The following is a 12,285-nucleotide window of genomic DNA, read 5'->3' on the forward strand; positions in this document are numbered from 1 at the left end:
GGATGAGGTGACGATGCGCGTCGGGAATGGTTCCAAGGTCGATGTGATCGCCGTCGGCACGCTACCTCTACATTTACCTATGGGATTAGTTTTAAACCTCAATAATTGTTATTTAGTGCCAGCTTTGAGCATGAACATTGTATCAGGGTCTCGTTTAATTCGAGATGGCTACTCATTTAAATCCGAGAATAATGGTTGTTCTATTTATATGAGAGATGTGTTATATGGTCATGCTCCGCTGGTGAATGGTTTATTCTTAATGAATCTCGAGCATAATGTTACACATATTCATAGTGTGAATACCAAAAGATGTAAGGTTGATAATGATAGTCCCACATACTTGTGGCACTGCCGCCTTGGTCACATAGGTGTCAAACGCATGAAGAAGCTCCATGCCGATGGACTTTTGGAGTCTCTTGATTAGGAATCATTTGACACATGCGAACCATGCCTCATGGGTAAAATGACCAAGACTCCGTTCTCAGGAACAATGGAGCGAGAAACCAACTTATTGGAAATCATACATACTGATGTGTGCGGTCCAATGAGTGTTGAGGCTCGCGGTGGCTATCGTTATGTTCTCACCCTCACTGACGACTTGAGTAGATATGGGTATGTCTACTTAATGAAACACAAGTTTGAGACTTTTGAAAAGTTCAAGGAATTTCAGAGTGAGGTTGAGAATCAACGTGACAGGAAAATCAAGTTCTTGCGATCAGATCGTGGGGAGAATACTTGAGTCACGAATTTGGCACACACTTAAGAAAATGTGGAATAGTTTCACAACTCACGCCGCCTGGAACACCTCAGCGTAATGGTGTGTCCGAATGTCGTAATCGCACTCTATTAGATATGGTGTGATCTATGATGTCTCTTACCGATTTACCGCTGTCATTTTGGGGCTATCCTTTAGAGACTGCCGCATTCACTTTAAATAGGGCTCCGTCGAAATCTGTTGAGACGACACCGTATGAATTATGGTTTGGGAAGAAACCTAAGTTGTCATTTCTAAAAGTTTGGGGATGCGATGCTTATGTCAAGAAACTTCAACCTGAAAAGCTCGAACCCAAATCGGAAAAATGCGTCTTCATAGGATACCCTGAAGAAACTATTGGGTATACCTTCTACCTCAGATCCGAAGGCAAGATCTTTGTTGCCAAGAATGGGTCCTTTCTAGAGAAAGAGTTTCTCTCGAAAGAAATAAGTGGGAGGAAAGTAGAACTTGATGAAGTGTTACCTATTGAACCGGTTAGTGGCACTGCTCAAGAAAATGTTCCTGAGGTGCCTGCACCGACTAGAGAGGAAGTTGATGATGATGATCATCAAACTTCAGATCAAGTTGCTACTGAACTTCGTAGGTCCATGAGGACACGTTCCGCACCAGAGTGGTACGGCAACCCTGTCTTGGAAATCATGTTGTTAGACAACGGTGAACCTTCGAACTATGAAGAAGCGATGGCGAGCCCGGATTCCGACAAATGGCTGGAAGCCATGAAATCTGAGATAGTATCCATGTATGAAAACGAAGTATGGACTATTGGGGATCGTAGCAGAAATTTAAAATTTTCTACGCATCACCAAGATCAATCTATGGAGTAATATAGCAACGAGGGAAGGGGAGTGCATCTACATACCCTTGTAGATCGCTAAGCGGAAGCGTTGCAAGAACGCGGATGAAGGAGTCGTACTCGTAGCGATTCAGATCGCGGTTGATTCCGATCTAAGCGCTGAACCACGGCGCCTCCGTGTTCAACACACGTGCAGCCCGGTGACGTCTCCTACGCCTTGATCCAGCAAGGGGAGAAGGAGAGCTTGGGGAGGACTCCATCCAGCAGCAGCACGATGGCATGGTGGTGAAGGAGGAGCGTGGCAATCCTGTAGGGCTTCGCCAAGCACCGCGGGAGAAGAGGAGGACTTGGGAGAGGGGGAGGGCTGCGCCAGAACTTGGGTGTGGCTGCCCTCCCACCACCCACATATATATAGGGGCAAGGGAGAGGGGGGCTGGCCCCCTCAGATCCAATCTGAGGAGGGGGCGGCGGCCAGGGGGTTGCCTTGCCCCCCAAGGCAAGGGGGGCGCCCCTCCTTTAGGGTTCCCCCAAACCCTAGGCACATGGGCCCTAGGGGGGAGGCGCCCAGCCCACTAAGGGGCTGGTCCTTCTCCATACACAGCCCATAGGGCCCTCCGGGGCAGGTGGACCCTCCCGGTGGACCCCGGAACCCCTCCAGTGGTCCCGGTACAATACCGGTAACCCCCTGAATTATTTTGATGACCGTATGATGACTTCCCATATATAAATCTTTACCTCCGGACCATTCCGGAACTCCTCGTGACGTCCGGGATCTCATCCGGGACTCCGAAAAACATTCGGTGACCACGTACATACTTTCCCTATAACCCTAGCGTCATCGAACCTTAAGTGTGTAGACCCTACGGGTTCGGGAGTCATGCAGACATGGCCGAGACAACTCTCCGGTCAATAACCAACAGCGGGATCTGGATACCCATGTTGGTGTTGGGGAACGTAGCATAAATTCAAAATTTTCCTACGTGTCACCAAGATCAATCTATGGAGTCATCTAGCAACGAGGAAGGAGTGGATCTACATACCCTTGTAGATCGCGTGCGGAAGCGTTCAAGAGAACGGGGTTGATGGAGTCGTACTCGTTGTGATCCAAATCACCGATGATCATAGCGCCGAACGGACGGCACCTCCGCGTTCAACACACGTACGGAGCAGTGACGTCTCCTCCTTGATCCAGCAAGGGGGGAGGAGAGGTTGATGGAGATCCAACAACACGACGGCGTGGTGGTGGAAGTAGCGGGATTCCAACAGGGCTTCGCCAAGCACTGCGGGAGGAGGGAGGTGTGTCATGGGAGGGAGAGGGAGGCGCCAGGGCTTGGGTATGGTTGCCCTCCCTTCCCCCCACTATATATAGGGCCAAGGGAGAGGGGGGAGGCACAGCCTTGGCCCTTCCTCCAAGGAAGGGTGCGGCCAGGGGAGGAGTCCCTCCTCCCCAAGGCACCTCGGAGGTGCCTACCCCTTTAGGACTCTTCCTTTCCCTCTTCTCTTGGCGCATGGGCCTCTTGGGGCTGGTGCCCTTGGCCCATATAGGCCAAGGCACACCCCCTACAGCCCATGTGGCCCCCCGGGGCAGGTGGCCCCACCCGGTGGACCCCCGGGACCCTTCCGGTGGTCCCGGTACAATACCGGTGACCCCGAAACTTGTCCCGATGGCCGAAATAGCACTTCCTATATATAATTCTTTACCTCCGGACCATTCCGGAACTCCTTGTGACGTCCGGGATCTCATCCGGGACTCCGAACAACTTTCGGGTTACCGCATACTAATATCTCTATAACCCTAGCGTCACCGAACCTTAAGTGTGTAGACCCTACGGGTTCGGGAGACATGCAGACATGACCGAGATGACTCTCCGGTCAATAACCGACAGCGGGATCTGGATACCCATGTTGGCTCCCACATGTTCCACGATGATCTCATCGGATGAACCACGATGTCAAGGACTAAATCAATCCCGTATACAATTCCCTTTGTCTATCGGTACGACACTTGCCCGAGATTCGATCGTCGGTATCCCGATACCTTGTTCAATCTCGTTACCGGCAAGTCTCTTTACTTGTTTCGTAACACATCATCCCGTGATCAACTCCTTGATCACATTGTGCACATTATGATGATGTCCTACCGAGTGGGCCCAGAGATACCTCTCCGTCACACGGAGTGACAAATCCCAGCCTTGATTTGTGCCAACCCAACAGACACTTTCGGAGATACCTGTAGTGTACCTTTATAGCCACCCAGTTACGTTGTGACGTTTGGCACACCCAAAGCACTCCTACGGTATCCGGGAGTTGCACAATCTCATGGTTGAAGGAAATGATACTTGACATTAGAAAAGCTTTAGCATACGAACTACATGATCTTGTGCTAGGCTTAGGATTGGGTCTTTGTCCATCACATCATTCTCCTAATGATGTGATCCCATTATCAATGACATCCAATGTCCATGGTCAGGAAACCATAACCATCTATTGATCAACGAGCTAGTCAACTAGAGGCTTACTAGGGACATGGTGATGTCTATGTATCCACACATGTATCTGAGTTTCCTATCAATACAATTCTAGCATGGATAATAAACGATTATCATGAACAAGGAAATATAATAATAACTAATTTATTATTGCCTCTAGGGCATATTTCCAATAGTCTCCCACTTGCACTAGAGTCAATAATCCAGTTCACATCGATATGTGATTAACACTCAAGGTCACATCCCCATGTGACTAACACCCAAAGAGTTTACTAGAGTCAATAATCTAGTTCACATTTACCATGTGATTAACACTCGATGAGTTCTGGGTTTGATCATGTTATGCTTGTGAGAGAGGTTATAGTCAACGGGTCTGAACCTTTCAGATCCGTGTGCGCTTTACAAAACTCTATGTCATCTCCTAGATGCAACTACTACGCTACATTTGGAGCCATTCCAAATAACTGTTCTACTTGGAGCTATTCTAAATTGTTGCTCCATTATACATATCCGGTATCTCTACTCAGAGCTATCCGGATAGGTGTTAAGCTTGCATCGACGTAACTCTTTACGTCGAACTCTTTTACCACCTCCATAATCGAGAAAATTCCTTAGTCCACTAGTTACTAAGGATAACTTTGACCGCTGTCCTGTGATCCATTCTTAGATCACTCTTGTACCCCTTGACGGACTCATGGCAAGGCACATTTCAGGTGCGGTACACAGCTTAGCATACTGTAGAGCATATGTCTTAAGCATAGGGGACGACCTTCGTCCTTTCTCTCTATTCTGCCGTGGTCGAGCTTTAAGTCTTAACTTCATACCTTACAACTCAGGCAAGAACTCCTTCTTTGACTGATCCATCTTGAACACCTTCAAGATCATGTCAAGGTATGTGCTCATTTGAAAGTACCATTAAGCGTTTTGATCTATCCTTATAGATCTTGATGCTCAATGTTCAAGCAGCTTAATCCAGGCTTTCCATTGAAAAACACTTTCCAAATAACCCTATATGCTTTCCAGAAATTCTACATCATTTCTGATCCATAATATGTCAACAACATATACTCATCAGAAATTCTATAGTGCTCCCACTCACCTTTTTGGAAATACAAGTTTCTCATAAACTTTGTATAAACCCAAAATCTTTGATCATCTCATCAAAGCGTACATTCCAACTCCGAGATGCTTACTCCAGTCCTTAGAAGGATAGCTGGAGCTTTGCATACTTATTAGCATCTTTCAGGATTGACAAAACCTTCCGGTTGTATCACATACAACCTTTCCTCAAGAAAATCGTCGAGGAAACAATGTTTTGACATCCTATCTGCAAGATTTCATAAATAATGTAATGATCGCTAATATAATTCCAACAGACTCTTAGCATCGCTACGAGTGAGAAAGTCTCATCGTAGTCAACTCCTTGAACTTGTCGGAAAACATCTTAACGACAAGTCGAGCTTTCTTAATGGTGATACTTACCATCATTGTCCGTCTTCCTTTTAAAATCCATATGTACCTAACAGCCTTACGACCATCAAGTAGTTCTTCCAAAGTCTATACTTTGTTTTCATACATGGATCCTATCTCGGATTTATGTCCGTCTTCCTTTTAAAATCCATATGTACCTAACAGCCTTACGACTATCATGGATACATGTCTTAATTCTGTGCCAAACTCGTAATTCAGATATTCATCTCTATGATCATATCATAGGTCTTTTATCCTCTTGTCACGACGATCTTTCAACTTCACCCTGAAATTACTTGAACCTTTCAATAATTCAGACTCGTGATTCATCAAGTAAATATACTCAACATCTACTCAAATCATCTGTGAAGTAAGAACATAACGATATCCACTACACGCCTCAGCACTCATTGGACTGCATACATCAAAATGTATTACTTCCAACAAGTTGCTTTCTAGTTCCATTTTACTGAAAACAAGGCTTTCAGTCATCTTGCCCATGTGGTATGATTTGCATGTCTCAAGTGATTCAAAATCAAGTGAGTCCAAACGATCCATCTGTATAGAGTTTCTTCATGCATATCTACCAACAAACATGGTTCGCATGTCTCAATCCTTTCAAAAATGAGTGAGTCCAAAGATCCATCAACATGGAGCTTCTTCATGCGTTTTATACCGATATGACTTAAGTGGCAGTGCCACAAGTAGGTGGTACTATCATTACTATCTTATATCTTTTGGCATGAACATGTGTATCACTATGATCGAGATTCAATGAACCATTCATTTTAGGTGCAAGACCATTGAAGGTATTATTCAAATAAACAGAGTAACCATTATTCTCCTTAAATGAATAACCGTATCGCGATAGACATAATCCAATCATGTCTATGCTCAACGCAAACACCAATCTCGATGGTAGAGGGAGCGTGCGATGCTTGATCATATCAACATTGGAAACACTTCCAACACATATCGTCAGCTCACCTTTAGCTAGTCTCCGTTTATTCCGTAGCTTTTATTTCGAGTTACTAACACTTAGCAACCGAACCGGTATCTAATACCCTGGTGCTACTAGGAGTACTAGTAAAGTACACATCAACACAATGTATATCCAATATACTTCTATCGACCTTGCCAGCCTTCTTATCTACCAAGTATCTAGGGTAATTCTGCTCCAGTGGCTGTTCCCCTTATTACAGAAGCACTTAGTCTCGGGTTTGGGTTCAACCTTGGGTTTCTTCACTAGAGCAGCAGCTGAATTGCCGTTTCATGAAGTATCCCTTCGTGCCCTTGCCCTTCTTGAAACTAGTGGTTTCACCAACCATCAACAATTGATGCTCCTTCTTGATTTCTACTTTTGTGGTGTCAAACATCGCGAATTTCTCAAGGATCATCATATATGTCCCTGATATATTATAGTTCATCACGAAGCTCTAGCAGCTTGGTGGTAATGACTTCGGAGAAACATCACTTTCTTATCTGGAAGATCAACTCCCACTCGATTCAAATGATTGTTGTACTTAGACAATCTGAGCACAAGCTCAACAATTGAGCTTTTCTCCTTAGTTTGTAGGCTAAGAAAATCGTCGGAGGTCTTATACCTCTTGACGTGGGCACGAGCCTGAAATCCCAATTTCAGCCCTCGAAACATCTCATATGTTTCGCGACGTTTCAAAACGTCTTCGGTGCCTCAACTCTAAGCCATTTAACTGAACTATCACGTAGTTATCAAAATGTGTATGTCAGATGTTCGCAACATCCACAGACAACGTTCGAGGTTCAGCACACTGAGCGGTGCATTAAGGACATAAGCCTTCTATGAAGCAATGAGGACAAACCTCAGTTTACGGACCTAGTCCGCATAATTACTACTATCAACTTTAAACTAAATTTTCTCTAGGAACATAACTAAACAGTAGAACTGAAGTGCGAGCTACGACATAATTTGTGAAGACCTTTTGACTATGTTCAGGATAATTAAGTTCATCTTATGAACTCCCACTCAGATAGACATCCCTCTAGTCATCTAAGTGATTACATGATCCGAGTCAACTAGGCCATGTCCGATCATCACGTGAGACGGACTAGTCAACATCGGTGAACATCTTCATGCTGATCGTATCTACCATACGACTCATGCTCGACCTTTCGGTCTTCTGTGTTCCGAGGCCATGTCTGTACACATGCTAGGCTCGTCAAGTCAACTTAAGTGTTTCGCGTGTGTAAATCTGTCTTACACCCGTTGTATGTGAACGTTAGAATCTATCACACCCGATCATCATGTGGTGCTTCGAAACAACGAACTGTCACAATGGTGCACAGTTAGGGGGAACACTTTCTTGAAATTTTAATGAGGGATCATCTTATTTACTACCGTCATTCTAAGCAAATAAGATGCAAAAACATGATAAACATCACATGCAATCAAATAATAGTGACATGATATGGCCAATATCATATAGCTCCTTTGATCTCCATCTTGGGGCTCCATGATCATCTTGTCACCGGCATGACACCATGATCTCCATCATCATGATCTCCATCATCGTGTCTCCATGAAGTTGCCTCGCCAACTATTACTTCTACTACTACAGCTAACGGTTAGCAATAAAGTAAAGTAATTACATGACGTTTATGTTGACACGCAGGTCATAAATAAATTAAGACAACTCCTATGGCTCCTGCCGGTTGTCATACTCATCGACATGCAAGTCGTGATTCCTATTACAAGAACATGATCAATCTCATACAACACATATATCATTCATCACATCCTTTTGGTCATATCACATCACATAGCATACCCTGCAAAAACAAGTTAGACGTCCTCTAATTGTTGTTTGCATGTTTTACGTGGCTGCTATGGGTTTCTAGCAAGAACGTTTCTTACATACGCAAAAACCACAACGTGATATGCCAATTGCTATTTACCCTTCATAAGGACCCTTTTCATCGAATCTGATCCGACTAAAGTGGGAGAGACAGACACCCGCTAGCCACCTTATGCAACTAGTGCATGTCAGTCGGTGGAACCAGTCTCACGTAAGAGTACGTGTAAGGTCGGTCCGGGCCGCTTCATCCCACGATGCCGCCGAATCAAGATAAGACTAGTAACGGCAAGTAAATTGACAAAATCAACACCCACAACTACTTTGTGTTCTACTCGTGCATAGAAACTACGCATAGACCTAGCTCATGATGCCACTGTTGGGGAACGTAGCATAAATTCAAAATTTTCCTACGTGTCACCAAGATCAATCTATGGAGTCATCTAGCAACGAGGGAGGAGTGGATCTACATACCCTTGTAGATCGCGCGCGGAAGCGTTCAAGAGAACGGGGTTGATGGAGTCGTACTCGTTGTGATCCAAAAGTGTCCACAACATGTCCCTAGTGAGCCTCTAGTTGACTAGCTCGTTGATCAAAAGATAGTCATGGTTTCCTGACTATGGACATTAGATGTCATTGATAACGGGATCACATCATTAGGAGAATGATGTGATGGACAAGACCCAATCCTAAGCATAGCTCAAAGACCATATAGTTCGTTTGCTATAGCTTTTCCGAATGTCAAGTATCATTTCCTTAGACCATGAGATTCTGCAACTCCCGGATACCGTAGGAGTACTTTGGGTGTGCCAAATGTCACAACGTAACTGGGTGACTATAAAGGTACACTACAGGTATCTCCGAAAGTGTCTGTTGGGTTGGCACGAATCGAGACTGGGATTTGTCACTCTATATGACAGAGAGGTATCTCTTGGGCCCACTCGGTAATGCATCATCATAATGAGCTCAATGTGACCAAGTGGTTGATCACGGGATCATGCATTACGGCACGAGTAAAGTGACTTGCCGGTAACGAGATTGAACGAGGTATTGGGATACCGACGATCGAGTCTCGGGCAAGTAACGTACAAATTGACAAAGGGAATTGTATACGGATTGATTGAAGCCTCAACATCGTGGTTCATCCGATGAGATCATCGAGGAGCATGTGGGAGCCAACATGGGTATCCAGATCCCGCTGTTGGTTATTGACCGGAGAGTCATCCCGGTCATGTCTGCATGTCTCCCGAACCCGTAGGGTCTACACACTTAAGGTTCGGTGACGCTAGGGTTGTAGAGATATTAGTATGCAGTAACCCGAAAGTTGTTCGGAGTCCCGGATGAGATCCCGGATGTCACGAGGAGTTCCGGAATGGTCCGGAGGTAAAGATTTATATATGGGAAGTCCAGTTTCGGCCATCGGGAAGGTTTCGGGGGTCGCCGGTATTGTACCGGGACCACCGGAAGGGTCCCGGGGGTCCATCGGGTGGGGCCACCTATCCCGAAGGGCCCCATGGGCTGAAGTGGGAGGGAAACCAGCTCCTGGTGGGCTGGTGCGCCCCCCCCCCTTGGGCCTCCCCTGCACCTAGGGTTGGGAAACCCTAGGGGTGGGGGCACCCCCCACTTGGCTTGGGGGGGAAGCCACCCCTCGGCCGCCGCCCCCTTGGAGATTCATCTCCTAGGGCCGGCGCTCCCCCCAAGGCCCCTATATAAAGAAGGGGGAGGGAGGGCAGCGGAACACCCTTGCTCTTGGCGCCTTCCTCTTCCTCCGTAACACCTCTCCTCCCTGCTTGCGCTTGGCGAAGCCCTGCCGGGATTCTGCTGCATCCACCACCACGGCGTCGTGCTGTTGGATCTTCATCAACTTCTCCTTCCCCCTTGCTGGATCAAGAAGGAGGAGACGTCTTCCCAACTGTACGTGTGTTGAACGCGGAGGTGTTGTCCGTTCGGCACTTGGTCATCGGTGATTTGGATCACGACGAGTACGACTCCATCAACTCCGTTCTCTTGAACGCTTTCGCGCGCGATCTACAAGGGTATGTAGATGCACTCCTCTCTCCCTCGTTGCTAGATGACTCCATAGATTGATCTTGGTGATGCGTAGAAAATTTTAAAATTCTGCTACGTTCCCCATCAACTCACACGTGGAGTGGAGTGGAGGCAGCCACTGTCAGCTCTCCGCTCCCCACTTCCCCCCTTCTTCTCCGCCAGCCAGCATTAACCGCCAGCCAGCTATTGAGGCGGTGTCGAACAAGGTTGTTCGACAGTTTGCCAAGGTACAAAATGGACTCCGTCGACGAGTTTTTTTTCACAATTTCTTTTGGGACTCCGACGATTCCTCGTCCGAGGATGAGGAGAAGATCTTGGCTACCGTGTTGGTCCATCACCACCTCAATAGCCAGCGCCCATCATTCCGTGGCTCCATTCCGGGGCACCTTCCGGTGTTGAATCGCAACTGAGAGAGCGGACATTTCCTTCTTTGGAAGGACTACTTTGACACAACAAATCCGTTGTTCAAACATCAGAAATTTCGCCGCCGTTTCCGTATGAGTAGGCATCTTTTCAACCGTATTAGAGAGGGGGTGGTCAGCTATGATGACTATTTCAAGTGCAAAGAGGATGATGTTGTAAAGATTGGTTTCTCCTCTTATAAAAAATGCACTGCCGCCATCCGAATGCTTGCATATGAAGTGCCCGGTGATCTCATTGATGAGTACATCCGTATGAGCGTGTCTACATGCCTAGACTCCCTGTATAAGTTCTGCAAGGATGTTATTGCTGTGTTTGGTCCTGAGTACTTGAGAGAGCCGACTCCTGAAGATACAGGTTGTTTGTTAACGATGAATGCCAATAGGGGCTTTCCAAGGATGCTTGGCAGTATAGACTGCATGGACTGTGAGTGGAAGAACTGCCCTTATACTTGGCAAGGGCAGTATAAGGGCCATGTCAGGGCTTACACTGTCATACTTGAGGCTGTGACGTCTCAAGATCTCTGGATCTGGTACTCTTTCTTTGGCACGGCCGGATCACACAATGATATCAACGTGCTTCAGCGCTCGCCGGTATTTGCTAGGCTTGCCGAAGGCAACAGCCCACCGGTGAACTTTACTATCAACGGCCACAACTACGACAAAGGATACTACCTGGGTGATGGTATCTATCCTCAGTGGACCACTATTGTAAAGACAATCCCCAACCCTGTCAGAGAGAAGACGAAAAGATTTGTCCAATGGGAAAAGAGTGCTAGGAATAACACTATTGTGATGACTGCTCCGGCGCCATCACCATGAACTATGCCCGTGCTTTGAGATCAACAGATGTTTTTTTTTTGTTATGTTTAATTCAGTTTCAGCATTACTTTTGCGTCAACATAAACTGTATTTTTGTAATTTTTTTCCTTATATGCAAATAACACAAGTTGTATGTCCCATTACTACCGGTTGGTGCAATTTTTTAGGTCAACCGATATCTGGTCAATGTGGTCATCGGTACATTGCTTCATGGCGCCACCACATCTCTGTCTGAAACTACAATCCAACATTTTGCTCATAGCAGGGAAACATTTCCCTCAAAAAGAAAACATTTTGCTCATAGCAGGGAAACAGAGGCAGAGCAATCTATAATGAAAACTCTCGATTTTGGCTTTAAAGCAGAGCTCCCTCTACCGCTCAAGAAAAAAAATGTGTGTTTTTCTTTTGCGGGGAAACAAATGCGAGAATTGTTGGTGTTAATTTCGTAAAAAACACGCACGTTCATGAAAAAAATGTTGTGCTGCCGCCATGGAGATATGTGTGACCTTGAGCACTCTTCATGCTCCATATAAGCTACTGTGATGAGCTGGACATTCTGCTGGTTGCAGGGAAGCCGCGTTTTTTTTAGTTGCGTTGTTTCTCTTTCATGAAAGGCTAAAACCTTCGTTGGTTTTTT

The sequence above is a fragment of the Triticum dicoccoides genome, chromosome 1A (genome assembly GCF_002162155.2).
Source record: "Triticum dicoccoides isolate Atlit2015 ecotype Zavitan chromosome 1A, WEW_v2.0, whole genome shotgun sequence".
In the NCBI taxonomy this organism is placed as follows: domain Eukaryota; kingdom Viridiplantae; phylum Streptophyta; class Magnoliopsida; order Poales; family Poaceae; genus Triticum; species Triticum dicoccoides.